This window comes from Pleurodeles waltl, chromosome 1_2, assembly GCF_031143425.1.
Source record: "Pleurodeles waltl isolate 20211129_DDA chromosome 1_2, aPleWal1.hap1.20221129, whole genome shotgun sequence".
Lineage (NCBI taxonomy): Eukaryota > Metazoa > Chordata > Amphibia > Caudata > Salamandridae > Pleurodeles > Pleurodeles waltl.
Window position 1 is genome coordinate 1,172,034,928 of NC_090437.1, and position 26,914 is coordinate 1,172,061,841.

At 44.1% G+C, this 26,914-nt stretch overlaps 1 protein-coding gene across 7 annotated transcripts in view; it reads left to right on the forward strand.

Annotated features, from left to right (window-relative positions):
* SORCS2 (sortilin related VPS10 domain containing receptor 2) overlaps positions 1 to 26,914 on the forward strand; it is a 1,939,515-nt gene that overhangs the window by 1,818,432 nt on the left and 94,169 nt on the right. The window lies entirely within an intron of this gene.

Genomic DNA, 26,914 nt, shown 5'->3' on the forward strand with positions numbered 1-26,914 from the left:
AATGCTTGCTCGAAACACATTTGATTTTAGTAAAGACCAGGTTGTGTGGTTTCTCAACCTCCAAAGACCCTTTGTTGCATGAGTTGAGTTTCTCTGTAGGATCTACAGCCAGTATTATAATGGCAAATAGGTATAGAGGGACATGAACAATTGTTATTTCAGTGTTTTAGTGATACTGGCACGCTCTGTGGTAGAATCTAGATTTGTTCTTTTTCTTTCACTCTATTTAGAGCTAAGCTCTGATCTGGTGCAACTACATCCAGGGATCTATTTGTTAATAGATATCCTTTCCTGCAGTTGAAGAGAAGGGTAGATGGGATGAGAAAGGAATTCTGGAGGTGTGGTGATATAAACTTAACAGAATTAAGATATTATTTAATGAAGAAAATCTGTGGCTGTGTATAAACAGTGGTGCGCACTTCCAAATTGTTTGCTAGAAAATAAATTATGTGAAACAGTTATTCAAAGTCCAGAATCTCAGAGTTCTTGTATCAGGAGTGCCGGAGTGGTTCCACACCTAGCCACATGGTGTCAGGACTGCGAGCCCAAATGGTCCACAGTCAATATGTAAAGGAAAAAGCCACGGCACATCCAAGTGTTCATAGGAATGTTCCTTTATTCTTCCAAGTCCAATCGTAGAATAATTCACAGCAAATGTTGCGCCATCATGATTGCGAAGACAGCCGACACGTGTTTCGTCATAGTAGCTACTATATACGCCGCTATACCTGGAACTCCTATGACTTCATTTCATTAGACGTATCATGGTCTTGGTGTAGTTTTGGAGGCATTACCAGAACGCACCTCATACTTATTACAAGAAACACTCTCATACTTATGAGGTTTTGGATTTTGGAACAAAATACAATACGGCTAAATTATATACATTGTATTATGAATTTCTTTATCACACATAAATATCCTTGAAAAAGTCGCCAATGACGAAACACGTGTCGGCTGTCTTCGCAATGGATATCACGATCATGATGGCGCAACATTTGCTGTGAATTATTCTACGATTGGACTTGGAAGAATAAAGGAACATTCCTATGAACATTTGGATGTGCCGTGGCTCTTTTTTCTTTAGAATTAAGATATTAATTTGCAAAAAAAGTGAAAGAAGTAAGTAGCCCAGTATAAAATTACATTACTCCTGACTTGTCAACAGGACTATTTCAGCATTTTAAAAGTGGTATCGTAGCCCAATTCGAGAATCCGTACTCCTGAATCCCTACGTGATCCTATGTGAAGTAGTGCTTATAGTCACAAGTGTGTTTCAACCAGCTCAAATCAAAGTTGTCTGTTAGAACACCTTCCTCCTTTAGTCCAGACTCAGCTGCCCAAGATTCTACCTTTAAAAATTCTGTCAAGCGGAATAAGCCAATTTTATTGGTGCATTAATAACTTCAATTCTAGATTCAGGGCCTGATTTAGAGTTTGACGGACAGGGTTACTTCTTTATAAATGTGACGAATATCAGGACCGCCATATTACAATCCCATTTTATCCTATGGGAATTGTAATACAGTGGGCTGCATATTCGTCGCATTTGTGACACAGTAACCCCTCCGCCACACTCTAAATCAGCCCCTTATGTTTTTATTTGTTCACAGGACCCATACATAGGATAGTTAAACTAGCACTCTCTGGGGTGGTCCTCTGTCAGTTCTAGAATGCTGAGAGGGATAACGTTCCTTCCTCCAGTGTCTGGAGAGTTTCCTTATTCCGAAAAAAGGTGTCACCACCTCCTTCATTTCTTTAACTTTATAAACTCATACATTTATAAAAAAAAAAAATCCACATTATCTTGTAAATTATCTGGGTTAATGTATTTTTTTAAACTAAAACCGTACTCCTTGACTTTTAAATTTTGTCATGATAATAACAATATCTCACTACATTTTTTTCTGCTAATTGTGGCACTTTCGTAGAAGAACAAAAACAATAAATTCTAATCCATAACATCCCTTTAAGTATTTCAGGCTCGCAATAAATCGATGCAATAGTAAAACTAGTCTTCTAGTTATGGAGCTTAATTAAGTTTCTCATGACGTACCCCAGAGCCATCAAGTTCTAGCCCATCTATCTAAAGTTTTTTCTAAAGTAATTTAATGTTTCTAAGGGCCCAATTTAGAGTTTTGGTGAACGGGTTACTGGTCACAAACATGAAAGATATCCTATCCACCTAATTACACATTCATTATATCCTAATGCGTTTATAATTAGTCGGATGGCATGTCTATCACGTTTGTAGCAGAGTACCCTGGCTGCCATACTCTAACTCAGGCCCTAAGTGACTCGCAGTTCAGCAACGTTAGTTTCCATTAATAAAACCTTCTTCTGTAGAAAACACTTCTAAGAGCACTTACAGCACCCATGCATTTTTATTTATCTTGTCTGGTTCTGTCGGGGCACTTTGGAGGAACTAAGGGCTCTATTTACGAGGAAATGTCTAAGATCGGAGCTGCGCAAAATTTGGCAGCGCCGCGCTCTGACATTTCCAAAATGCAGGGATGCTCTCTATTTACAACAATACGGTGCACCCCTGTGATTTTCCCCTGAGCCGGTGCTAAAATTAGCTGCCTAGACTCCAACGGTGGGTTCCTGCATTGCAGGGAATGGTTGTTTATGTGCAGGAAGGTGTCCATTCCTGCACAAAAAGATTATTAATGTCGATTTGTTACTTCTGTGTGTGCTGCAAGAAGCAGCACACATAGAAGTAACAAATCGTCATTATTTAATGATTGTTTATGTGCAGGAAGGGACAGCGTCCTGCACATAAACAATCATTAATGGCGTTTTGCTCTTTCTATGTGTGCTGCAGAGAACAGCATGCCTAGAGAAAGCAAAAACAAGGAGAAATAAAAGTATTTTTCCTCGTTGCACCACTCTAATGCCACCCTAGGGTGGTGTTAGTTTTTGATGCTGTCTCAGGTTTACGATTTCGAATAAATCTGGGGCAGTGTCAAAAGCAAGGGGTGTTGTGTGGAAACACCCACAGCAACACTCAATGCATGCACCACTGTAGCAGAAAACTGCGTCGGGGGCCCATTTTTACAAGGCAACGTTAAGCCACGCAAAGTGGCTTAGCACCACCTTGTAAATATAGAAAAGGGCACAGCGCCACTGGAGCATCGCTGAAAGTGACGTTCCAGTGGCGCAAGGTGGTTGTAAATTAAACTAAAGGGCCTATTTACGAGCCCCTTGCACCACTGGTGCGTCACTTTTTCCCATATAAAATGTGACGTACCGATGGCGCAACGGGCTTGTCAATAAGCCTCTCAGATTGTAGGACTGTCTTTTTTTGTTGAAGTCTAAATGAAACTATGTTCTAATAGGAGCTCCCACATGCAGGTCAGATCCACTCTTTCATTCAGATTGATGGGTGGAAATATTTGCCACTCATTTATAAAAAAAAAACACACAAAAAAACTCTCTTTAGAAACGACCAGATGTATTGCCCCCTTTTATTAGTTTGACTTTTTTTTAAGTACCTGAAAATAGATCTGTTTGAGATTTTGTCCTTCGTTGTAACATTGTATGGGTTTTTGTTTTTTTGTAATGGAAGTGCACTGGAACTGCACTGGAACCGATGCTATGGCCATCCTGCTTTCACTTCCGTCGTTTTCTGGCATATTCTTGGATGATATATCCCTTTTAAAGATATTTGCACAATTTCGACAACGGAACTTGCCATTTAAGGTCTCCCTTACAGAAAGTTTTGGATGTCTAGCAGGACCTCAGGACATTACACATCACACACAACTCACACATACACATGCAACGTAAACATAATTACAGAGAGAGAAAGGAGCTTTCGGACATCCCTTTTACAGATACTGACTACTGATGTTCGTGTGGCTTCAGTAACTGGCCATCAGGGATGTCCATCGAAGCTGGTATCAGCCCATGGCGTTTCACGAAGAACGTCATTAAAACGGAGTCCACACATACACCGACTCTAAAATATTAACTGTTCCTTTGTTTTTTCCCATGGTATCCCTGCCCCATCACACTATTTCAGAGCTTCCAGACTAGCCCCGGCCCCTCCACCCATCTAGGTCAGGTGCTCCCAAGGCAAGCCGCTTTCACATGTTATTTATTTTACTTTTTATTTTGTGGAAGGGCCTTGAAGCTGCAAAATGCCACCAGGCTGCTTGTTTTACTTTTCAGTCCTCAACCTCAATTTTTTCTTTTTTTGTTTACTATTGTCACCAGGGCCAGCTTTAGGGCGGTGCGAGCGGTGCGGCCGCACCCGGTGCTGACCCCAGAGGGGGTGCTGTGTTTAGCAATGACTTAGGAAACTTGTGATTTAAAAGCACCTGCTGAAAATTTCCTTGTGCGTCCAGCCTTCAGAAAACAATTAAAATGTCAAGATACCGCTTGTGAGTAATGTTCCTGCCAGGGAGAGAGATGGTAGTATTGTTCAGCGGCAGCTTTGACTCGCCAATATTATCGTAGAGGGTTAATATGCCTGCTGCAAAGAACAGATCTGTACTTTATGTGGATAGCTGAGTGGATTAGTAAAGCCAGCCTTTACAAGCACTTTAAAACCAAGTAATGTATGTGAGAGAGGGGCTATGGAGAGGTAAGGGGCACATTTGCAGGTGGTCATGGGGTGGGTGGTGCTAAAAAAGATTGTCGCACAGGGCGCCACCAGCGCTAAATCCTGCCCTCATTATCACTTAGCTGTCAGCCATGTTGGTACAGTAAATTATAATAAATGGCAAAATGGTTACCAGTCTGTGACCACGCATGCAAGTGAATATGTCTTGACACACATGTGTGCATACATCACAACATATGCACATACATGCGTGCCCGAGGCAGCAGTCTTGTAAACCATTCCAGGATGGTAATCATGTGCACACATCCCTGCACAAACATCAAGACACATGCAGATTTATGTGCCTGACGTTCATGCCTTGTGACTCGCTGGGGCCATTTTGTTTTTCTACCATTAAAATTAAAATGAAAAATGAATTGCACAGGAGAGCTAAAAGTGAAGCAAACTTTGAAAGACTGATTTGAATATGACTGGTCTCTTTTTACAATGGCATAATGGGTGAAACACAGTGGGCTGGAATGAGGTCTGAAACTTTCACCAATAGCTGAGATTAGTTTAAGCATTTCTTCCAACACTTTGTTGCAATGGCATTAATGAGCTGGAGGACGAGCACTACCAGTGATTCCTAAGGAGGCAGAGCAGGAAAGCTTCAAGAATGGGCAGGGAATTCAGAAAGCAGGGCCGCACCAGTTGTAATGGGGTGGGTCAGTTAAAGTAATTTTAGATTGGGAACAAAGATAGGGCGCTTTGGAAACCACTGGACTGTGGGAAGCATGGCTGTCAAGGAGCAAATCAGAGATGCGTTTTACATTGGACTAGAATTTAAAACATGAAGTACATGTGGTGATAAGAATATACACAGAAGAATGCATCCTCTCAAGGCAGTCACTCTGACTTCACTTTGACTAAATTGGATTTATTGAAGTGAATCCTAACCTTCTGCCCAACCCCCAAACAAATGATTTTTTAAAGCATTTTTAAGATAAACTGTTTCACAGCTTAATATAGTCAGGGAAGTTTGTACTAAGATGGGTGTCCTCTAGATCCTCTAAACATTCCTTGTTACTACTTACCTCACACACCTTATCACTCTTCGTTGGTTTCAAAGATATCATTGATGTGCAGTATCTGACCCGGTGAAAGTTGCAAGCTGGCATACTCTGCTGCTCTTCTTGAGCAATGGAGAAACAAAGGACAGTAACTGGACTGCTGCTGCTAAGCAGGGTTTAGGGAAGTGGTTACACTGATGCGATGGCTAGTTCTCCTCGACTTTAATTGTCTTTTCCTTACCTACCTGTTCCATTCTTGCTGCAGTGCCTAATTTAAAAACAAAAACAAAAAACTTCGTTCCTTTTTAGGGTTGAGCTTGAGAGGGCATACACTGGTGAACACTGGTGTCAAAAAAAGGGTTTTGAGCCTGCCTCTTGCTTACCATTTGTTGGTTTGCGTGGCACTCTTCTTTACATTAATGCGTCACTGCAGGCCTAGCATCATTTCCATTTCTCTGTGGGGAAGGGACCAGGTACTGATTGATTCAACTGAGTCAGTGCCTGTCCGCTGCTCCGTATGGGATTGAGGTATTATTTTGTTCTTTTCAACTTTTAGTGCCATGCAAACAGAAGGCGTGTGGCTGGCAAAAACTTGCCCGATGGGACAAACAAAATTGCAAACATTTATTTTCTATAGTTAACTTTTTTTTATTTTGACAAGTCTTCTTTTCTCCCTTTGCAGTCATGTTCTCTTTTGTTTTGGCTCTGGGGCTCTGTTCTCAAAAGATGACGATTATCTTGTTCTAAATATTGCCAAGCAACATTATTTATTTATTATGTTTAATTTCTGAACTGATGCTTGAACACATAATCATGCAGTTCACCCCAATCCAGCCTATTCCAGTCCAATCTAATCCACCCCACACCAATCCAAACCACTCAACCCAATCCAATCCCCTCAGTCCCACCACACACCAATCCTTCCGTCCTACCCCATAACAATCTGCCCTACTCCAGTCCAAAACAATATGCTCCAATCCAATCCAAAACAATTGCCCCACTCCATTCCAAAACAATCTGACGCACTCCAGTCGGTCCCACTCCAATCCGCCCACTCCTATCCAAAGCAATCTGCCCCAATTAACCCATTCCACTCCAATCTGCACCACTTCAGTGCAAAATAATCTGCCCCACTTCAATCCCGTACAATATGCCCCAGTCCAAAACAGTTGGCCCCACTCCAATCCATCCCAGTCCAGCCGAATCCAATTTATCCCACTCCAATCTAATTAATTTCCCCAATCCAATACACCCTATTATAATCCAATCCCATCAACCCAGTCCATTCCACCTCATTCCCATCGCAATTCACCCAACTCCAGTCCAACACAATCCACCCTACTCCAATCCATCCCAGTCCAGCCCAATCCAATTTATCCCACTCCAATCTAATTAATTTCCCCAATCCAATACACCCTATTCTAATCCAATTCCATCAACCCAGTCCACTCCACCTCATTCCAGTCCAATCCACTCATTCTAAACCATCTAACCCCAATCCAATCCACCCCAATCCCGACCCAATCCACCCAACTCCAATCCCAAACAAGCTGTCCCACTCTAATTTGCTCCACACTAATCTGCCCCACTCCAGTCTGCCTCAATCCAGTTCAAAACAATCTGCCCAACTCCAATCCAAAACAATCTGCCCAACTCCAATCCAAAACAATCTGCCTCACTCCAATCCAAAACATGTCCCTCTCCAATATGCCCCACTCCAGTCCAAAGCAATCTGCCCCTCTCCAATCCCAAACACTCTGCCCTATTCCAATCACCCCCCTCTGGTCCAAAACGCTGTGCCCCACTCCAGTCTGCCCCACTCCAGTCCAAAACAGTTGACCCCACTCCAATCAAAATCAATTTGCCCTAGTCCAATCTGCCCCACTCCAATCCAAAACAATCCTCCCCACTCCAATCTACCTCACTCAAATCCTCCCCACTCCAATTTCCCAACCCCAGTCCAAAACAATCAGCCCCACTCCAATCTGCCCCACTCCAGTCCAAAACAATTGGCCACACCCCAATACATTCCACTCCAACCTTCCCCACTGCAATCTATAACAGTCTGCCCCACTCCCATCTTCCCCACTGCAATCTGCAGCACTCCAATATAATCCACCACACCACAATCCAGCCGATCCATCCCAGTTCACCCAACTCAAGTCCAACACAGTCAAAATGGGGAGCACCCTGTCTTCCATTCCAGCATTTGTGACCCCAAGGCATCATGGTAAATGCAGTCATTAGCACGAATTTGAACAGAGTTTTAAAAGTTTTTCACCATAAGTTGGTGCGGCGAGTGCCGTATCTTCGGACACGTGTTTCTGGCTATTTGGCCATCGTCAGCGAAGAGCAACGTGTAGCTGGCGGGGTTGCTTGAAATGCCGCCTTGAAAGTATTCACAGGTTTAAGTACCACTCAAGAAGGCGCACAGGTGCTTCACCCGAGCTCGTCAGCTCAGAGGCTCACGGGAGCCTTAATTACAACAGTCAAAATGGGGAGCACCCTGTCTTCCATTCCAGCATTTGTGACCCCAAGGCATCATGGTAAATGCAGTCATTAGCACGAATTTGAACAGAGTTTTAAAAGTTTTTCACCATAAGTTGGTGCGGCGAGTGCCGTATCTTCGGACACGTGTTTCTGGCTATTTGGCCGTCGTCAGCGAAGAGCAACGTGTAGCTGGCGGGGTTGCTTGAAATGCCGCCTTGAAAGTATTCACAGGTTTAAGTACCACTCAAGAAGGCGCACAGGTGCTTCACCCGAGCTCGTCAGCTCAGAGGCTCACGGGAGCCTTAATTACAACAGTCAAAATGGGGAGCACCCTGTCTTCCATTCCAGCATTTGTGACCCCAAGGCATCATGGTAAATGCAGTCATTAGCACGAATTTGAACAGAGTTTTAAAAGTTTTTCACCATAAGTTGGTGCGGCGAGTGCCGTATCTTCAGACACGTGTTTCTGGCTATTTGGCCGTCGTCAGCGAAGAGCAACGTGTAGCTGGCGGGGTTGCTTGAAATGCCGCCTTGAAAGTATTCACAGGTTTAAGTACCACTCAAGAAGGCGCACAGGTGCTTCACCCGAGCTCGTCAGCTCAGAGGCTCACGGGAGCCTTAATTACAACAGTCAAAATGGGGAGCACCCTGTCTTCCATTCCAGCATTTGTGACCCCAAGGCATCATGGTAAATGCAGTCATTAGCACAAATTTGAACAGAGTTTTAAAAGTTTTTCACCATAAGTTGGTGCGGCGAGTGCCGTATCTTCGGACACGTGTTTCTGGCTATTTGGCCGTCGTCAGCGAAGAGCAACGTGTAGCTGGCGGGGTTGCTTGAAATGCCGCCTTGAAAGTATTCACAGGTTTAAGTACCACTCAAGAATGCCTTGGGGTCACAAATGCTGGAATGGAAGACAGGGTGCTCCCCATTTTGACTGTTGTAATTAAGGCTCCCGTGAGCCTCTGAGCTGACGAGCTCGGGTGAAGCACCTGTGCGCCTTCTTGAGTGGTACTTAAACCTGTGAATACTTTCAAGGCGGCATTTCAAGCAACCCCGCCAGCTACACGTTGCTCTTCGCTGACGACGGCCAAATAGCCAGAAACACGTGTCCGAAGATACGGCACTCGCCGCACCAACTTATGGTGAAAAACTTTTAAAACTCTGTTCAAATTTGTGCTAATGACTGCATTTACCATGATGCCTTGGGGTCACAAATGCTGGAATGGAAGACAGGGTGCTCCCCATTTTGACTGTTGTAATTAAGGCTCCCGTGAGCCTCTGAGCTGACGAGCTCGGGTGAAGCACCTGTGCGCCTTCTTGAGTGGTACTTAAACCTGTGAATACTTTCAAGGCGGCATTTCAAGCAACCCCGCCAGCTACACGTTGCTCTTCGCTGACGACGGCCAAATAGCCAGAAACACGTGTCCGAAGATACGGCACTCGCCGCACCAACTTATGGTGAAAAACTTTTAAAACTCTGTTCAAATTTGTGCTAATGACTGCATTTACCATGATGCCTTGGGGTCACAAATGCTGGAATGGAAGACAGGGTGCTCCCCATTTTGACTGTTGTAATTAAGGCTCCCGTGAGCCTCTGAGCTGACGAGCTCGGGTGAAGCACCTGTGCGCCTTCTTGAGTGGTACTTAAACCTGTGAATACTTTCAAGGCGGAATTTCAAGCAACCCCGCCAGCTACACGTTGCTCTTCGCTGACGACGGCCAAATAGCCAGAAACACGTGTCCGAAGATACGGCACTCGCCGCACCAACTTATGGTGAAAAACTTTTAAAACTCTGTTCAAATTTGTGCTAATGACTGCATTTACCATGATGCCTTGGGGTCACAAATGCTGGAATGGAAGACAGGGTGCTCCCCATTTTGACTGTTGTAATTAAGGCTCCCGTGAGCCTCTGAGCTGACGAGCTCGGGTGAAGCACCTGTGCGCCTTCTTGAGTGGTACTTAAACCTGTGAATACTTTCAAGGCGGCATTTCAAGCAACCCCGCCAGCTACACGTTGCTCTTCGCTGACGACGGCCAAATAGCCAGAAACACGTGTCCGAAGATACGGCACTCGCCGCACCAACTTATGGTGAAAAACTTTTAAAACTCTGTTCAAATTTGTGCTAATGACTGCATTTACCATGATGCCTTGGGGTCACAAATGCTGGAATGGAAGACAGGGTGCTCCCCATTTTGACTGTTGTAATTAAGGCTCCCGTGAGCCTCTGAGCTGACGAGCTCGGGTGAAGCACCTGTGCGCCTTCTTGAGTGGTACTTAAACCTGTGAATACTTTCAAGGCGGCATTTCAAGCAACCCCACCAGCTACACGTTGCTCTTCGCTGACGACGGCCAAATAGCCAGAAACACGTGTCCGAAGATACGGCACTCGCCGCACCAACTTATGGTGAAAAACTTTTAAAACTCTGTTCAAATTTGTGCTAATGACTGCATTTACCATGATGCCTTGGGGTCACAAATGCTGGAATGGAAGACAGGGTGCTCCCCATTTTGACTGTTGTAATTAAGGCTCCCGTGAGCCTCTGAGCTGACGAGCTCGGGTGAAGCACCTGTGCGCCTTCTTGAGTGGTACTTAAACCTGTGAATACTTTCAAGGCGGCATTTCAAGCAACCCCGCCAGCTACACGTTGCTCTTCGCTGACGACGGCCAAATAGCCAGAAACACGTGTCCGAAGATACGGCACTCGCCGCACCAACTTATGGTGAAAAACTTTTAAAACTCTGTTCAAATTTGTGCTAATGACTGCATTTACCATGATGCCTTGGGGTCACAAATGCTGGAATGGAAGACAGGGTGCTCCCCATTTTGACTGTTGTAATTAAGGCTCCCGTGAGCCTCTGAGCTGACGAGCTCGGGTGAAGCACCTGTGCGCCTTCTTGAGTGGTACTTAAACCTGTGAATACTTTCAAGGCGGCATTTCAAGCAACCCCACCAGCTACACGTTGCTCTTCGCTGACGACGGCCAAATAGCCAGAAACACGTGTCCGAAGATACGGCACTCGCCGCACCAACTTATGGTGAAAAACTTTTAAAACTCTGTTCAAATTTGTGCTAATGACTGCATTTACCATGATGCCTTGGGGTAACAAATGCTGGAATGGAAGACAGGGTGCTCCCCATTTTGACTGTTGTAATTAAGGCTCCCGTGAGCCTCTGAGCTGACGAGCTCGGGTGAAGCACCTGTGCGCCTTCTTGAGTGGTACTTAAACCTGTGAATACTTTCAAGGCGGCATTTCAAGCAACCCCGCCAGCTACACGTTGCTCTTCGCTGACGACGGCCAAATAGCCAGAAACACGTGTCCGAAGATACGGCACTCGCCGCACCAACTTATGGTGAAAAACTTTTAAAACTCTGTTCAAATTTGTGCTAATGACTGCATTTACCATGATGCCTTGGGGTCACAAATGCTGGAATGGAAGACAGGGTGCTCCCCATTTTGACTGTTCAAGTCCAACACAATCCACCCCACTCCAATCCACCCCAGTCCAGCCCAATCCAGTTTATCCCACTCCAATCTTGCTCAGTTCCCCCAAGCCAACCCACCCTATTCTAATCCAATCCCCTCACCCTGATCCAATCCACCTCATTTCAATCCAGTCCACTCACTGTAATCCACCTGACTCCAATCCAATCCAATCCACCCCACTCCCAACCCAATCTACCCAACTCCAATCCGAAACAATCTACCCCACTCCAAATTGCTCCACACCAATCTGCCCCACTCCAGTCTGCCTCAATCCAGTCCAAAACAATCTACCCCACTCCAATCCAAAACAATCTGCCTCACTCCAATCCAAAACAACCTGTCCCACTCCAATATGCCCCACTCCAGTTCAAAGCAATCCGCCCTACTCCAATCCCAAACAATCTGCCCCATTCCAATATGTCCCCCTCCAGTCCAAAACGCTGTGCCCCATACCAATCTCCACCACCCCAGTCCAAAACAATGTGCCCCACTCCAATCTGCCCCACTCCATCCAAAACAGCGTGCCCCAATCCAATATACCCCACTCCAATCCAAAACAATCTGCCCCACTCGGCTGTACCCCACTCCAGTCAAAACAATCTACCCCACCCCAGTCCAAAACAATCTGCCCCACTCCAATACAATCCACCCCACTCTAATCCACCCTACTCCAGTCAAATCCATCTCACTCCAATCCACCCCACTTCAGTCCAACCCAACCCACTCCAATTCAGTCCACCCCACATCAATCCAATTCACCCCAATCCAGCCAAATCCAACCTACCCCACTCCAATCGACCCCACTGCACCTCACCACAGTCCAAAAAATCCCAATCCAGTGCACCTCAATCCAATCCACCTTTCTTAATCCAACTCACTTCACTCCAATCTACCCCACCCCATGTCAATCCAGTTCACCCCAATCCAATTCACCCCACTCCAATCCACCACACTTCAATCCAATCCACCCCACTCAATCCATTTCACTCCACTCCAGTCCACCCATCCTCAATTCAATCCACCCTAATCCAACCCACTCCACCCCAGTCCAATCCAATCCTCCCACCCCATTACAGTCCACACCAATCCAATCCACCCCACCCCAATCTACCTACCCTATTTCAATCCACCCCACTCAAATGTAATCCATCCAGTCCACCCGCTCCCTTCCACCCCACTCCACTGCAGTCCAATCCACCCCACTCTATGCGAATGCACCCCACTCTACCCCAATCCAATACACCCCACCCCACTCAATCCAATCCATCCAGCCCACCACACTCCAATCCACCCCACCCCATACTAATCCACCCCACTCCAGTCAAAGCCACCCCACTCAAATCCACTTCACCCTACTCTAATCTAACCGACCCTCCCAGTATAGTCCACACGCCCTACTCCACTCCAATCCAAACCCTCCAGTCCACCCCACCCCACCCTAGTCCAATTCACCCACCCCACTCAAATTCACCCCACTCCGAACCACCCTACTCTAATCCAATCCACCCAACCTCACCACAATCCAATCCACTCATCTCCAGTCCTATCACTCAGTCCAATCCACTCACTCCAAACCAATCTAATCAACCCCACTCCAATCCACCCCAATCTAATAAACCCTACTCCATTTCAGTCCACCCCACTCCAATCCACCCATCCAGTCCACACACACCAATCCACCCCACTCTACTTAGACCAACCCATTCTACCCCTATCCAATTCACCCCAAACTTCTCCCATCCAGTTGACCACACTACCACATGATCATTAATCCACTCCACCCTATTTCACCCCACTCCACTCTATGCCACTCCACTCTACAGCACTCTCCTCTGCTACACTGCACTCTACAACACTCTCTGCCACTGAACCATTGAACTTTACTCCCATCTACTCAACTTTGGTACGCTGCACTCCCTACTCCACTCTACGACACTCTACTCTAACAAATACAGTCTACAACACTCTACTCTCCACCTCTACACTATAGGACACTCCGCGTCATTGACGTCTAGCCATGCTGATCAGGAGCCACACTGGTGTACAAGATGGCAAAACACATTGCCAAAGCCAATAGCTCTTGTATAGGTGAGACCTCTTGCATTTTACAATGCATGTTTGCCATTCTCTTGCCCTGGGCCCAACCTATGGTGCCCATGCATGAGTGTTATGCCCAACATCCACACCCACCTGAACAAATTAAGCACGACCATGCTTGAAAGAGAAAAGTTTCATCACTGCCGTTTTTAAGGGAGTGGGGGAGAGCGAGTGTTTCTGCTCGTAAGGGCCATAACACTATCTGGTCACACCTGTAAGTACTGTCCTTTCTATATATTTTGCTCGTTCACCCTCAGCTGCTGATCCAGAGGATGTTTCTTCCAGCAAGACGATCATCAGGGAAGGTGATTTTTTGGTTATTTTATCTTGTCGACCATTTCCATGATGCCTGGCTTCACCTCTAATAGGGAGTGAAAAAACTGTTTTAAAATCACCCCATTTCTGATAATTTCTGATCTTGGATTTCATTTAACAATAACTGGATGTAAGGACACATTATTTTATGCATCCTAGTATCGTGCCGCAGAGAGGATTGTGTTTTTGGAGATCAGAGGTCTAATCAGGGCATCTCCAGCACTTCAGCTTGGTGTTTGCTACCTCGTGTCAAGTCTCTCTCCTTGCCAGTGGCCATGGGATGTGAAAGAGAAGGCGCCACAGGAGTTAAAGAGCTCTTAAATCATCGAAATGATGTCGTCCACATTGACATCAGCACAACTTCATTACATTTCATTCTGCAAAACTTTGTGCGACGCGAGACGCAGCACTGGTTTCTGTGCTAAACAGGAAGAGACATTTTATGAATAATAAATGTTACATTAACGGGAAAATCTGTGAATCTGTGTGCAGTGATTTGAGAAAAAGAGCTTGAAAATGAGCCTGCAGACAAATCATGCATTAAATGAAACGGGCAAGCTGGGGCGAGACCTAGAAAAACAGAAGCATCTGCACTTAGTTAACAGATGGATTTTCTAAATGATTCGACCTGACTGTTTCAGCACAAGCTATGAATCCACCCTTGAGATGCGTATATTTGAAAATTGTTAGGCGTTCCGCAACTGGCACTACACTGGCAGGGGGCACAACAAGTTGTGGGCATGAATTATCTGTGGTGGGCATCTTAGAGCGCTGTGCATGCTGGAATGTCTGAATGATTCTAGAGCCTGTGAGGCAAGGACGTCATGTAGTGTTCGCTGCGACCCCTAGCTTGCTCCTTGAGACCCCTGCTACTACCTTTGCGACCCCTGGCCTCAGAGGTGGCAATTTCAGTACCAAGAGCACAGGAGTATGTTCCATTTCCAGCGTCGGACTCGTGTTCTGCTCATTTTTATTACACTAATAGTGAATAATAATCTGTTAGTAACTACTAGTGTATTCAAAAGTGGAGCAGTAGAATCTGGAAAGGACCTTCACTAGTGTTTAAGGTAAGAAAAATAAAATGATTTTAAATGTATGTTCTGTGCGTGCATGTGGGTGGGAGTGAATTTGTCTGAGAGCGTGTGTATGTGTGAGCATTTTCTTTTGTATGTGGGATTTTGTGTGTGTGTGTATGGGTATGTGAGTGAGTAAATCTAGGTGAGTAAGAGTGAGGAAGAGAATGTGAATGAGTGAGATAGAGTAAGAGTGAGTGCAAGAGACAGAAGAAAAAGGGAGTGCAAGTGAGCCGAGCATGACTGAGTCTAAGTGAATGTAAGTAAGCATAAGTGAGAATGTTTTATGCAAAGATGTTGGACCTGGCATGATTACTGGCTTATAGGAACACCATTGTTAAAATGGTATCACTGGCGTACTGGAGTCAATGCTTGCAAGTGGAATACCCACAGCAAAATGCTAGTGCTGGCCACACTATAGGTAAATTTTGGCATGGGGCACCCACAGAAAAATGTCAGCGCTGGCATACTGGAGAAAATTCTTGGCATAGTTGACACTTGTGGCAAATTGCTGAGGCTGGCACTGGAGGAGATTCTTGCCATATGGGAGGTCAACTTGGAATATGTCAGGGCGCCATCCATGACAAAATGTGGTCTTCAACATACTAGACATAACTTTTACATAAGAGCCCCATAGTACATGGACAGCAGTATTAGCAAAATTCTAGCGCTACCATATTGTATGTAATGTCTCAGAAGGGGCGCCCACAGCAAAATGTTGGACCTAGCATTGGAAGTAATTTTTGACAAGTAGAGCACACATAGGATATTTTAAAAACATAATTGGTTCGACTGAGATTTCACCAGGGTAGAGAAGCCCCTGCCCTCCAGTCTCCACTAGAAGACATCAGACTCACTTTGCTTGCTTACAACAGTGCAGGTAACTGTTCCCTTAACATATTATAATAATTATAACACCTTTACAAAGATTAAATCCAAAAATAGATGTTTGTGTTATATTAATCATGCAATTATTATGGAACTTCACCAGTGTTAATTATTGTAACGCCATCAGGATTAAGGCCATGTGACATCACTGCCTAGGAAGATTTAAAGTCAAAGGTCATATGTTATCACTTTGTGTGACATTATTAAGGTCAAAGAGTATGTATTGTCACTTCTGCTACCCCTAGCATTTTGGTGAATTGACGTACATGCTGTGAGAGTTTTACAGGACGCAGTCGGGAGCAGAGATGTCTGGGACTGGAAGGAGCTGTTGATGGATGTGCAGGGACTTTACAATAAACTCTACTTTTAGCACCACTTCACTTCGTGGTTCTTACTACTTAGCACCTTGCCGCCCAGCCTCCGCAGATCACCCCTTCTTCCCACAGGGCCCGCAGCATTGCAAGACATTTGTGTATCTGTGAGGTGGGCAGTTTAAGTAAATTTTTAGGCCCCCTCAACGAAATTTGCAGAGTTGCGTCATTGTCCGTAACAGCAGTGCAGTTAAGCTGTCAGAACATTAACAATGTTATGACTACTTGTGACACTTTGCAGCTACTGACATACACTGGCATTGTAAAATTAATAGTTTTGTTTCGGATTTAGGCCAGTGCTCTTCACATGACAAAAGCACATTGTAAAGTCCTTCAGAGGCCTTTGGTGCTACTGTCACTAAGAGCTCCAAAGGCACTGCTTAAAAGGATGAGTATTTTGTGTTTTTGTTATAGTCATCCATTCCCACTTTGACCACTTTTATTTAGATGCTGGGACTCATATGTCCACCTGTGAGAATTATTCAAGAACAGTGATGTTTTCTTTTGGAAATTGGGTCACTGGTTGAGATGGGTGAAACCCTATTCAGCAACCACAATTCTCGTCAGGGTGAAACACAAGCGAACCCAAATTAACCAGTATTAAAATGAAAACACAGCACAAGAAAAATCTGACACCAATTTAGAGAAATAGAGTAAAATATAATAAATAGGATGATACCAGAATGGCAACAATTCAGTCAGTAAAACCGGAGATAGGCAATTTCAAAGTTTTAAGTAGATATAGGGCCTGATTACAACTTTGGAGGAGGTGTTAATCCGTCCCAAAAGTGACGGTAAAGTGACGGATATACCACCAGCCGTATTACGAGTCCATTATATCCTATGGAACTCGTAATACGGCTGGTGGTATATCCGTCACATTTGGGATGGATTAACACCTCCTCCAAAGTTGTAATCAGGCCCATAGTGCCAAACAGCACAAAGAGCCACTTGTGGTCATCTGGCCATGCAAAACTGGGGGAAAGTCACTTCCGGCCAACCGTGATTGAGGTCTGGCCAGATACAGGGACCAGTTTAATCTAGCAGAAAAAATTACCTTCAGAAAGTCCAGCGCAAAGAGTTCTGGTCATGGTTGTGAGAAGCAGGGAGATCTTCGTGGATGCAGGCCCGTTGTCTGTGGTGAAGATCCCAGAACCTCAGGATGTCACCCTTCTCCACTCTGATGCCAGGCAAGGGTCCAGGACTTGGTGAGCACCTGTTGGCGGTCAGGGACTCACTCTAGCGGAGGCCAGCCGGGCTCAGGTAGGTCTAGTTTTAGGTCTGGTGAGCTGGCCAATGTAGGATAGGTATCTGGAGCCTGTAATGCCCCTGTAGCTCACAGTGAAGGCCAGCCACCTAGCCCTTGGAGTCACTCTGGTTGATCCTGGGTCCAAGCAGCAGGTCCAGGCTTCCTTCCTCAGTCAGCAGAGAAGTCCTTTCAGCAGCAGGGCATTCCTCTGAGTCTTTCACAGGTCCAGAAGTGATCTGATGAGTGGCTCAGCAGGTCTAATACTTATACCTGGTGCCAACCTTTGACGTAGGAGGGCTCCCTACACCAATCTGGTTCTGGAAAGTTCTTCCCTTTCCCTGCCAAAGTTCCAAGTAGTCTGGGGTTACAAAAGACTGATGCCAGGTTCCTTTGTGTGGATGCTGGATGCAGCCCTTTGAAATGTAAGTGGGCAAGGGAACAGCTCCACCCCAACCATCCTGGAAGGATTGCCCATCTTGCTAACATTTTGGGGCTGATTTAAGAGTTCCTAGTGCCATCCTAACGACACATCAGCGTCTTTTTTTATGCCAATGTGGCGTTAGATTTCCAAAAATGGCACACCATATTTACAAAGTGGCGCAATGCATGCATTGCACCACTTTGTAACCCTTTGCGCTACATTATGCCTGCACGAGGCATAATGTATGCAAAGGAGGTGTTCCCTCGTTAGAAGGGCCGAAAAAAATATGGCAAGGAAATCTAAGAGATTTCCTTGCGTCTTTTTTCTTGGCACTTTTAATGCCTGCTCAGAGCAGGCTTTAAAAGAGGCATGCCATTGAATACATTGGGCTCCTATGTACTCTGCAGGAGTAGCATAAAAAAAATGATGCTATTGCCCTCTACCCAGCGCCATGGTGCACCGCATTTTAAATACGCCGCACACATGGTGGCGGTAGGGTGGCGGTAAGGGGCGCAAAGAAAGTGCAGCGCCACTTTCCTTAAATCAGCCCCTTAGTCCCTTTTGTCTTTTTGTCAGGAAGGAATACACAAAGGCCAGCTGACAACCTATTCACACTCATTTAACCTAGGACACAGGCAGCAAGCACTAAATGGTTAGGACAAGAAAAGGCCAACTTTCGAAAAGTGGCATTTTCGAGAGTGTGACTTAAAATTCAACTTTACTATTAAAAATGATTTCAAATTACAGTTTAGTTGAGTGCAAACATAATTTTCCAATCTGGTCCCAAACGTATCACTTATTAAGTGCAATAAGGTAAACCAATGTTATAGTAAGGAAAAGAGAGCCCCTGCAACAGTGAAATATAACTTTAGAAGTTTTCACTACCAGGACCTGTAAAACTAAAACCTACATGTCTACTTTTTAAGTACAATGAACCCTGCCCTAGGAGTCTTTAGGGTTTTAGGACTCTGTCAGACCTGTCAGCCTTAGGTTAGTATTCCTCCAAACGTTTTGCCTTTCTCCTCCAGTTTTGTTTACCGATCTTGTTTTTACTGGCCTTTGGACTCTGCACACTAAAACACTGCTAACCAGTGTTTACTCCTTAACATATGGTAACATTTGCTTATCCCCAATTGACATCTTTAATTTACTTGTAAGTCCTGAGTAAAGTAGCACTGCATATGCCCAGGGTCTATAAATTAACTGTGTAGTGAGTCTGCAGCACTGATTGTGCCACGCCCTTAGGTAGCCCTTTAAACATGCCTCAAGCCTGCCATTGTACTCTCTGTGTGCAACTTTGAACAGCCATTTCAATTTGGCAAAATCAACATATTGCCAGGCCCAAACCCTCCTTTTTAATACATGTAAGTCACGCCTAAGGTAGGCCCTAAAGGCAGGGTGCAGTATATTGAAAAGTAGGACATGTAACTTTAAGTATTATATGTAATTGTAGTGCAAAACCCTTAAATTAGTTTTTCACTACTGCAAGGCCTTCCTCTCCATTAGGATAACATTATAGTTACTGTATTACATTCAATAAGCCATACTTTCAAAATGAGAACCAGTATTTAGTTCATGTTTGATGCCTTTGGAATTGTAATGAAAAATCCTAATTTATGGTAAAGTTGGATTTTAAATTACAATTTTGAAAACACCACTTTTAAAAAGTTGGCATTTTCCTGCTGTAGCCATTTAGCACTTGTAGCCTGTCCCTGGGTTGCATGACTAGGAGCAGCTAACAGTTGGGCTTTGTGTATTCCTCCTAGACAATCACACACAATAGAGAGCTTAAGTGTGCCCGGATGGGCTATCCCTGACAAGATGGGAAGGTGTACTGGGCCCAGCCCTATGTATACTTGAATAGGCTGTGTCCTACCTCAACACAAAGGACTGCATACCCCTTGTAGTTAGTCTGGAGCCAGGACAGGGAAGGCAGGATGCCTGAGGAGTTCAAATGGAACTTTTAGAAGCTTTCCTACCTTCTAGAGGAAGGGCACCTGGTGTGAAAATTGGACTTCAGTCGCCAACTCTTTAGTATACTTCTGGACCAGCTGATACTCTGCCAGGAAGAAGGACTGCTGTGCTGCTGAAGGACTGCCACCCTGCTGGACTGTTGTGCTGCTGGACTGCTGCCTTACTGGACTGCTGCCTTGCTGTGCTGACTTGCCCGAGTGAGAAGGACTGGACCTGCACCTTTTGATCCCAGGACCCCAAAGTGATTCCAAGGCCAGTTGGCTGGCCTCCTGACTAGTGCCTCAGGGACAAAAGGCTCCAGCAACCTTGACTCCAACACCTGGACTCTGTCATCTGTCAGTCTACCCTGCTAATTGGTGCCAACTCATCCTTAGTCCTCTTGAAGTGGCCTAAGGTGGTCTGCCAGCCTTTGTGAATCCAGCGGAACTGATCCATCTCCTCAGTTATGCTACACAACCCCGAGCAGAACCAATGCATTACGTTTGCTGCGTGGATCTGAACCATCTCAGCCTGTCACCGCATTGGAAACGCCACTGTGCGACAGGTCCTCAGTGCAGGCCCTCATATCCCTCATCAATGGCAGCTTTAACAATGACCTCAGTCTCCGCATCACAGCCTTACAGCTACTTGGAACTGGTACGTTATACCAACTGTGTGATGCAACTTAGTGCCAGACTTTGCAACGCAAGCCCTCATTGACAGAATCCTTGAGGCCAATGCAGGACCTCGCACCACAGCCTCACTGCATCTTGGAACCAACGCATCAAACAACACATGTTCGAGTTGGATTCTTGCAATGCTGTGCAAACCAGGATTTGGGTACTTTGTTTAGCGAGCCTAACTGGGTCCCTATAGCCGTCTCAAGCTGCATCACAGTTGCCCTGAACTTGTAACTGTGTTCCGGTATAGCGCAACTAGATATCCACAGTTGGCACTTTGTGCCTTCTGGCACTATTTCTACTAAAATCTTTAAACCTGCATAGCTCCAGTTCTACTGATTGGATTGTTGTTGTTTTGATGTTTTATTTATTCAAATGGACTCTATTTTTCTAAGCTGGTGTGGGATCCTTTAGTGGTGTGTTTTCGCCATGTTACTATTTGAAGTATTGCACAAATACTTTACACATTGCCTCTGAGTTAAGCCTGACCTGCTCTGGGTCAAGCTACCCAAGGGTTGAGCACATGTTAATTTCGAGTTTGCTTGTGGCTTCACCCTGAGAAGAATTGTGGTTGCTGCTTAAAAAGAGTTTCCACCTTCCTCAACCAGTTTCATACAGGCCTACTTCAGCAGTGACATATGTATTAGAACGGAAGGTTTAGCCTGACAAAGGTTTCTTTTGACATGTTGAAATGGCTGCTTTAAACTGCAATACAGGCATATTTAAATTAGAAAAAGAGAACAAGAAGAGATACCCTTTGTATGCAATCAATGAAAATGCACATCACATGCAAATTAAATGGTCCTTAAAATGGATTATGTATTACATCCGTGATAAACAATATTGACAAAAAGGTGTTCCAAAAGGCAATAGTTTGTACAGCGATGCATTTCTCATGAGGAGTAAGCAAGTATAAAGTACAAACAAGCTAGAATATGCAACATCCTAGTGGCAGTTCAGTAGAACTACAGACAAATTATAACAGTTTCCAAGTTGTGTCAGTTTACAAAACATCACATCTAGGCATGAATATGGTTATGCATACAAAAAACCTAGCCTTAAGGTACCACACTACTCATCTCCACCATGTGAAACATAAGAGCAGGACCCTTGAACGTCAGAGGGTCAAATCACAATTACCAATTAAACATGTCATGCTGATTGTCTTGCAGAAACTATAAGGCTGCTTTCATCAGGGCATCTTCTTAAGAGACAACATTGTGCTTTTCTCCAGACCTAAAGGTTTAATTGAATCAACCTGTCTGCCTCGATCTGTGAGTTTACTGCAGTTCATAAACAGAAGGACCTAACATTATTTCATAATACTAAAAATGATTGTCATCATCAATGATCCCATTTCTCCCTACTCTTGGTTCCCTCATCGTCAGCCTTATCATTGTCGTATCTTCCACCTGTTAAATTCCAAACTCAAGCAGTGTATCTTCACCTCACTCCTGGGAAAAAAACAAAGGTAGCACTTATGAAACTCTCCCCAGGTCCACATTGCACAGGAGCTGGCAACTGTTGTGACCACACACTTGTCTGTCCATCTGAAAACCAGCAACCTAATAAGCATTCTCCACTGAGGTTTTCATCCTTGCTGGGAAACCGAAACTACACTGTTAAGCGTAAGCAAGGAGTTCCTATACCCTGATTCTTTTTGCTCTCTCAGTAACAATTGACAACATTAGCCATGTGTTACACAATTTCATGGTTATACCTACTGAAATTAGTGAAATTGTTCCATGCTGGTTCTCCCCCTCCCATGATAAACTGAACCAAGAGAAAGTATGTGGGTAACCTCACCTTACCTAGGTTCAAACTGCTTGAATGTTGCTTAGCACTGGATGAATCTTATACGGCTCTGCATTAAAAGGAGGAAGACTGTGATCTTGGTCATAGTTCAGTAGATCTTTCATCACTTTCTTATATTTGCCCAGACTCAAAGGAATCACCATACACCCCAGAAGAGAAAACAAAAAACATGAGTCATGTTTGACAAGTGAACTCTCAATGTCACCCAAGTCAATGAAATTACAAAGTGGTATTGATCTCTCTGTACCTACTCTGTTAAGACTTGAAACTATCCTCTGCTTCTGGCATCCAATGCCTCAAACACTACCTGAACATCATTGAGGTCTGGATGGCTAGCACCCACCTGAAGTTCAACCTATCCAAGACAGAATTCCTGTTATTTGTCAAGAACAACAAACAAAATATAGTACAAACCTGGCTCAATGACATGAACTTTGAGGGCTTTGAGCCTCAACTTTCACAAAAGGCCAGGTTACTTGTATTCACGCTGGTCACCAACCTCACCCTCAATGAATACGCTGCAAAAAAACAGATGGCCTGGTACCAGATCTTTCTTCTAAAGAAAGTGAAACCATTGCTTCCAGAAAGAGACTTCAGAACAATTGTTGAAGCCCTCATATTCTTGTATCTGGATAGTGGTAACGCCTTACTCCATGTCCTTCCAGACTCCACACTGGCACCACTTAACAGCACCCTACACAGTGTAGAATATCTCATCCAGGGCTTGAAGACATATGACCACATCACCCCATGCTGATGAAACTCCATGGGCTCCCTTTGCCAGCCCATATCATCTTCAAAACCAGCTATATCATTTTTTAAAGCCATCGCAGCCAGCCTCGCCCCAAACTCATCTTGCAGACAAACTTACCATCTCTGGTGGTTCTCTACAAAACTGCAGCAAGGACACCATCCGACTGCAGACTAAGAAATGTAAAAAAAGAAAAAACAAGACAACAGTCATTTTCCATCTATGCACCCAGGACCTGGAGCTACATCCCCATATCCATCAGGTTTTCCTGAATGCTGGTCCAGTTTAGGAAAGAGTTGGAGTCAATTCTTTAAAGAACACTACCCCCACAATACATTACCTGTCTATAACCCAGCCACCTCCACAATCACTTTATGCTTGTCTTGGACCCAGTACAGCGCCCGGCTGCGCTTTGGCTAAGCTTGTACTTTAGAAATACTATGCACATATTTTGCATGTCCACACTCCTGAATATCTCTTCAAAACCTTCCAACCAGAAGCCTCAGGTGAGCCATGGGAACCTTCCTGCTACCTATTAAGACCAACACAAATGATCTGCGTGTAGAACATTTCAGGCGCAGGACTCTTTGTTATGGGTCAACCTGTTTGGACCGCTAGGAACTGGATAGACTCCCTGACGCTCCCAATAGGCTTGAAAACTCACTTCTTCTACTAGGTCCATGAATATGAGGATCTCATCGGTCCATGAATCCTTGGTATGATGTTTTGGAACTTCAATGCACTGCATTCCTGGGTGCATTAGTACTTTGGTTCTAACTGAGGCTTTTTCATTGTCTCCACTGTGATTGCTTGCAGTACTAATGATATTCTGTGTGCAGAAGGCATCCTGTTTTTCCTCATCAGTTACTCCTGCGTCTACAACCTCTTCTTTGTACCACATCAATCACTATATGGTAGTTCCTTGCTGTATAATATACTATAAAATTAAATAAATAAATATTTAACTACATAAAAACACTTGATCCAAAAAGTAAATTTGGATTAAGGGCTCTAAAAGTAATTGTACAAATTAAGTATGTATCCCACTTGGAAAGTTGATGAATACAAAGTTACAAGGTTATTGTTTTATCGATATTCTCTATCCTTTCCATATGAATATTGCTATCCTAAACTTAAGGTATCTGAGAAATATGTGCCATTATTCACGACATACCTGCGGGTTTTAAGATCATAGGTCCTATATGTAGGAATATATGCCAACTAACTCTATTAATCAAAATATGACAGGTGCTGCTAATCAAAGTAGTAACTAGGTGTGCAAAAACGGGTTTAAAATCGCCCCATTATAGAGCAGTTATCAACACCTGCAATTACAGATTAAAACCCTGGGCTATTCAGACCCACTCTATCGACTATGCACTAGAGAAATCCAAGTCAAACCTTGTTTATCTAGAACAAATTACGATGGATTTACTAACACATCAAGTATTCCCCGTGGTTAGATAGCTGAATTCTATGTATGTATATTTAATGATTACAAATGAAGTAATTAGTCATTTGTGATCGGCCTACTGCGGGCACAGATTCATAACAATTTGTTTCCCACAATGTTATTGCCATTACCCTTTCACTAATGTAAAGAAGCTTCCTTGGCTGCAGCTCTTGGCTTCAATCTGCAGGCTCTGTGATTTGTCTCTGTGGTTCTCTCTAATTAAAGGAGTTTTTTCACACTTGGCTGAAGAAATATATGGCAGGCCTAAGATCTGCATTTGGAAATCTGAAAAATCTGCTACTCTTAAAATTAGATTTTTTTATATGGCTGGCTATTGATCTCACGTTTGGTATTGGAGGCGAAGGCAAAGAGGTTTTAATCACTTTGGGTCATTGCTCTTCACACTTGTGGGTGAACCACGGATTATGAAGGGATGAATGAATCCTTTTAAGCAAATCTGCAAGTATAATTTGCCAATGCATTGAATACACACGAGGCCAGTGATCCACAAAGCAGTGCATGAAATGTTGAATGTATAAAAATCAAAGGCTTTAAAGTACAAAAATCATAGAAAACATTTCCTATAATATAAAAATCATTGCCTTAAAGTCCCTAGATATATTGGATTCTTCATTAATAATGTATTTATATGTCATAAAAACACAACACAGCACAGTTTTTGGACTTTTAACCCATTCGCTGCCAGGCCTTTTCCCCCCTCAGGTGCCAGGCCTTTTTCTGGCTATTTGGGGCAGTTCACGCTTAGGAACTTGTGACTTTTTGTCCACAAAAGCTACCCACCCCAAATTTGTGTCCTTTTGTTCTGACATCCTAGGGATACCAGAGTACCCAGAGTTTGTGGCTTCCCCTGGAGGAGACCAAAAATTAGCCAAAATACAGCACACATTTAGTTTTTGTTTAAACAAATGGGAACAAAGTACTGCAGGAGAAAGCATGTGGTTTTTCCCCCTGAAAATGATATCAACAAAGGGTTTGCTGTGTTACAATCACCATCTTCCCAGCTTTCAGGAACAGACAGGCTTGAATCAGAAAACCACATTTTTGTCTGCATAATTGGGGCATTTTACTGGGACTTACCCCATTTTTACTATTTTTGTGTGCTTTCAGCCTCTTCCAGTTAGTGTCAGAAATGGTTGTGAAACCAGTGATGGATCCTGGACAGCTAAACATTTCTGAAAAGTAGACAACATTCTGAATTCAGCAAAGGATCAGTTGTGTAGATCCTTCAAGGTTTTCCTACAGAAATTAACAGCTAAAATGAAAAAATATTGAAATTGAGGTGAAAAAAGGGCCATTTCTGTCCATGTTTTCTTCTATCACTTTTTCCAACTATGGCAGATTTTTTTAAGCAATATACTGTTAAGTCTGCTGGACTCTTCTGATTGTGGGGATATATAGGGCTTGTCGGTTCATCAAGAACCCTAGGTACCCAGGGCCAATAAAGGAGCTGCACCTTGCAAAGGGTTTTCATTGTATACCGGGTATACAGCAATTCATTTGGTGAAATATAGAGAGTGAAAAATAGGTATCAAGGAAACCTTTGTATTTCCAAAATGGTCACAAGATAAGGTGTTGAGAAGCAATAGTTATTTGAACATCTCTGAATTCTGGCATCCCCATACTAGCATGCCAATTACAGGGCATTTCTCAAATAGACATTTTTTTACACACTGTCTTACATTTAGAAGGAAAAAATGTAGAGAAAGACAAGGGGCAATAACACTTGTTTTTCTACTCTGTGTTCCCCCAAGTCTCCTGATAAAAATGGTACCTCACTTGTGTGGGTAGGCCTAATGCCCGTGTCAGGAGATGCAACATGGACACATCACATTTTTACATTGAAACCTGACGTGTTTTTTGCAAAGTGCCTAGCTGTGGATTCTGGCCTCTAACTCAGCCGGCACATAGGGAAACCTAACAAACCTATACAGTTTTTTAAACTAGACACCTAGGGGAATTCGGAATGGAGTGCCATGTGGGGCTCTCACAAGGTTCTGTTACCCAGAACCCTATGCAAACCTCAAAAGTTTGCAAAACAAACCACTTTTTTCCTCACGTTTCTGTGATAGAAAGTTCTGGAATCTGAGAGGAGCCACAAATTTCCTCCCACCCAGCATTCCTCCAAGTCATCCGATAAAAATGGTACCTCACTTGTGTGGGTAGGCCTAGTGCCCGCTACACAACATGGACACATCACATTTTCCCAAAGAAAACTGACCTGTTTTTTGCAAA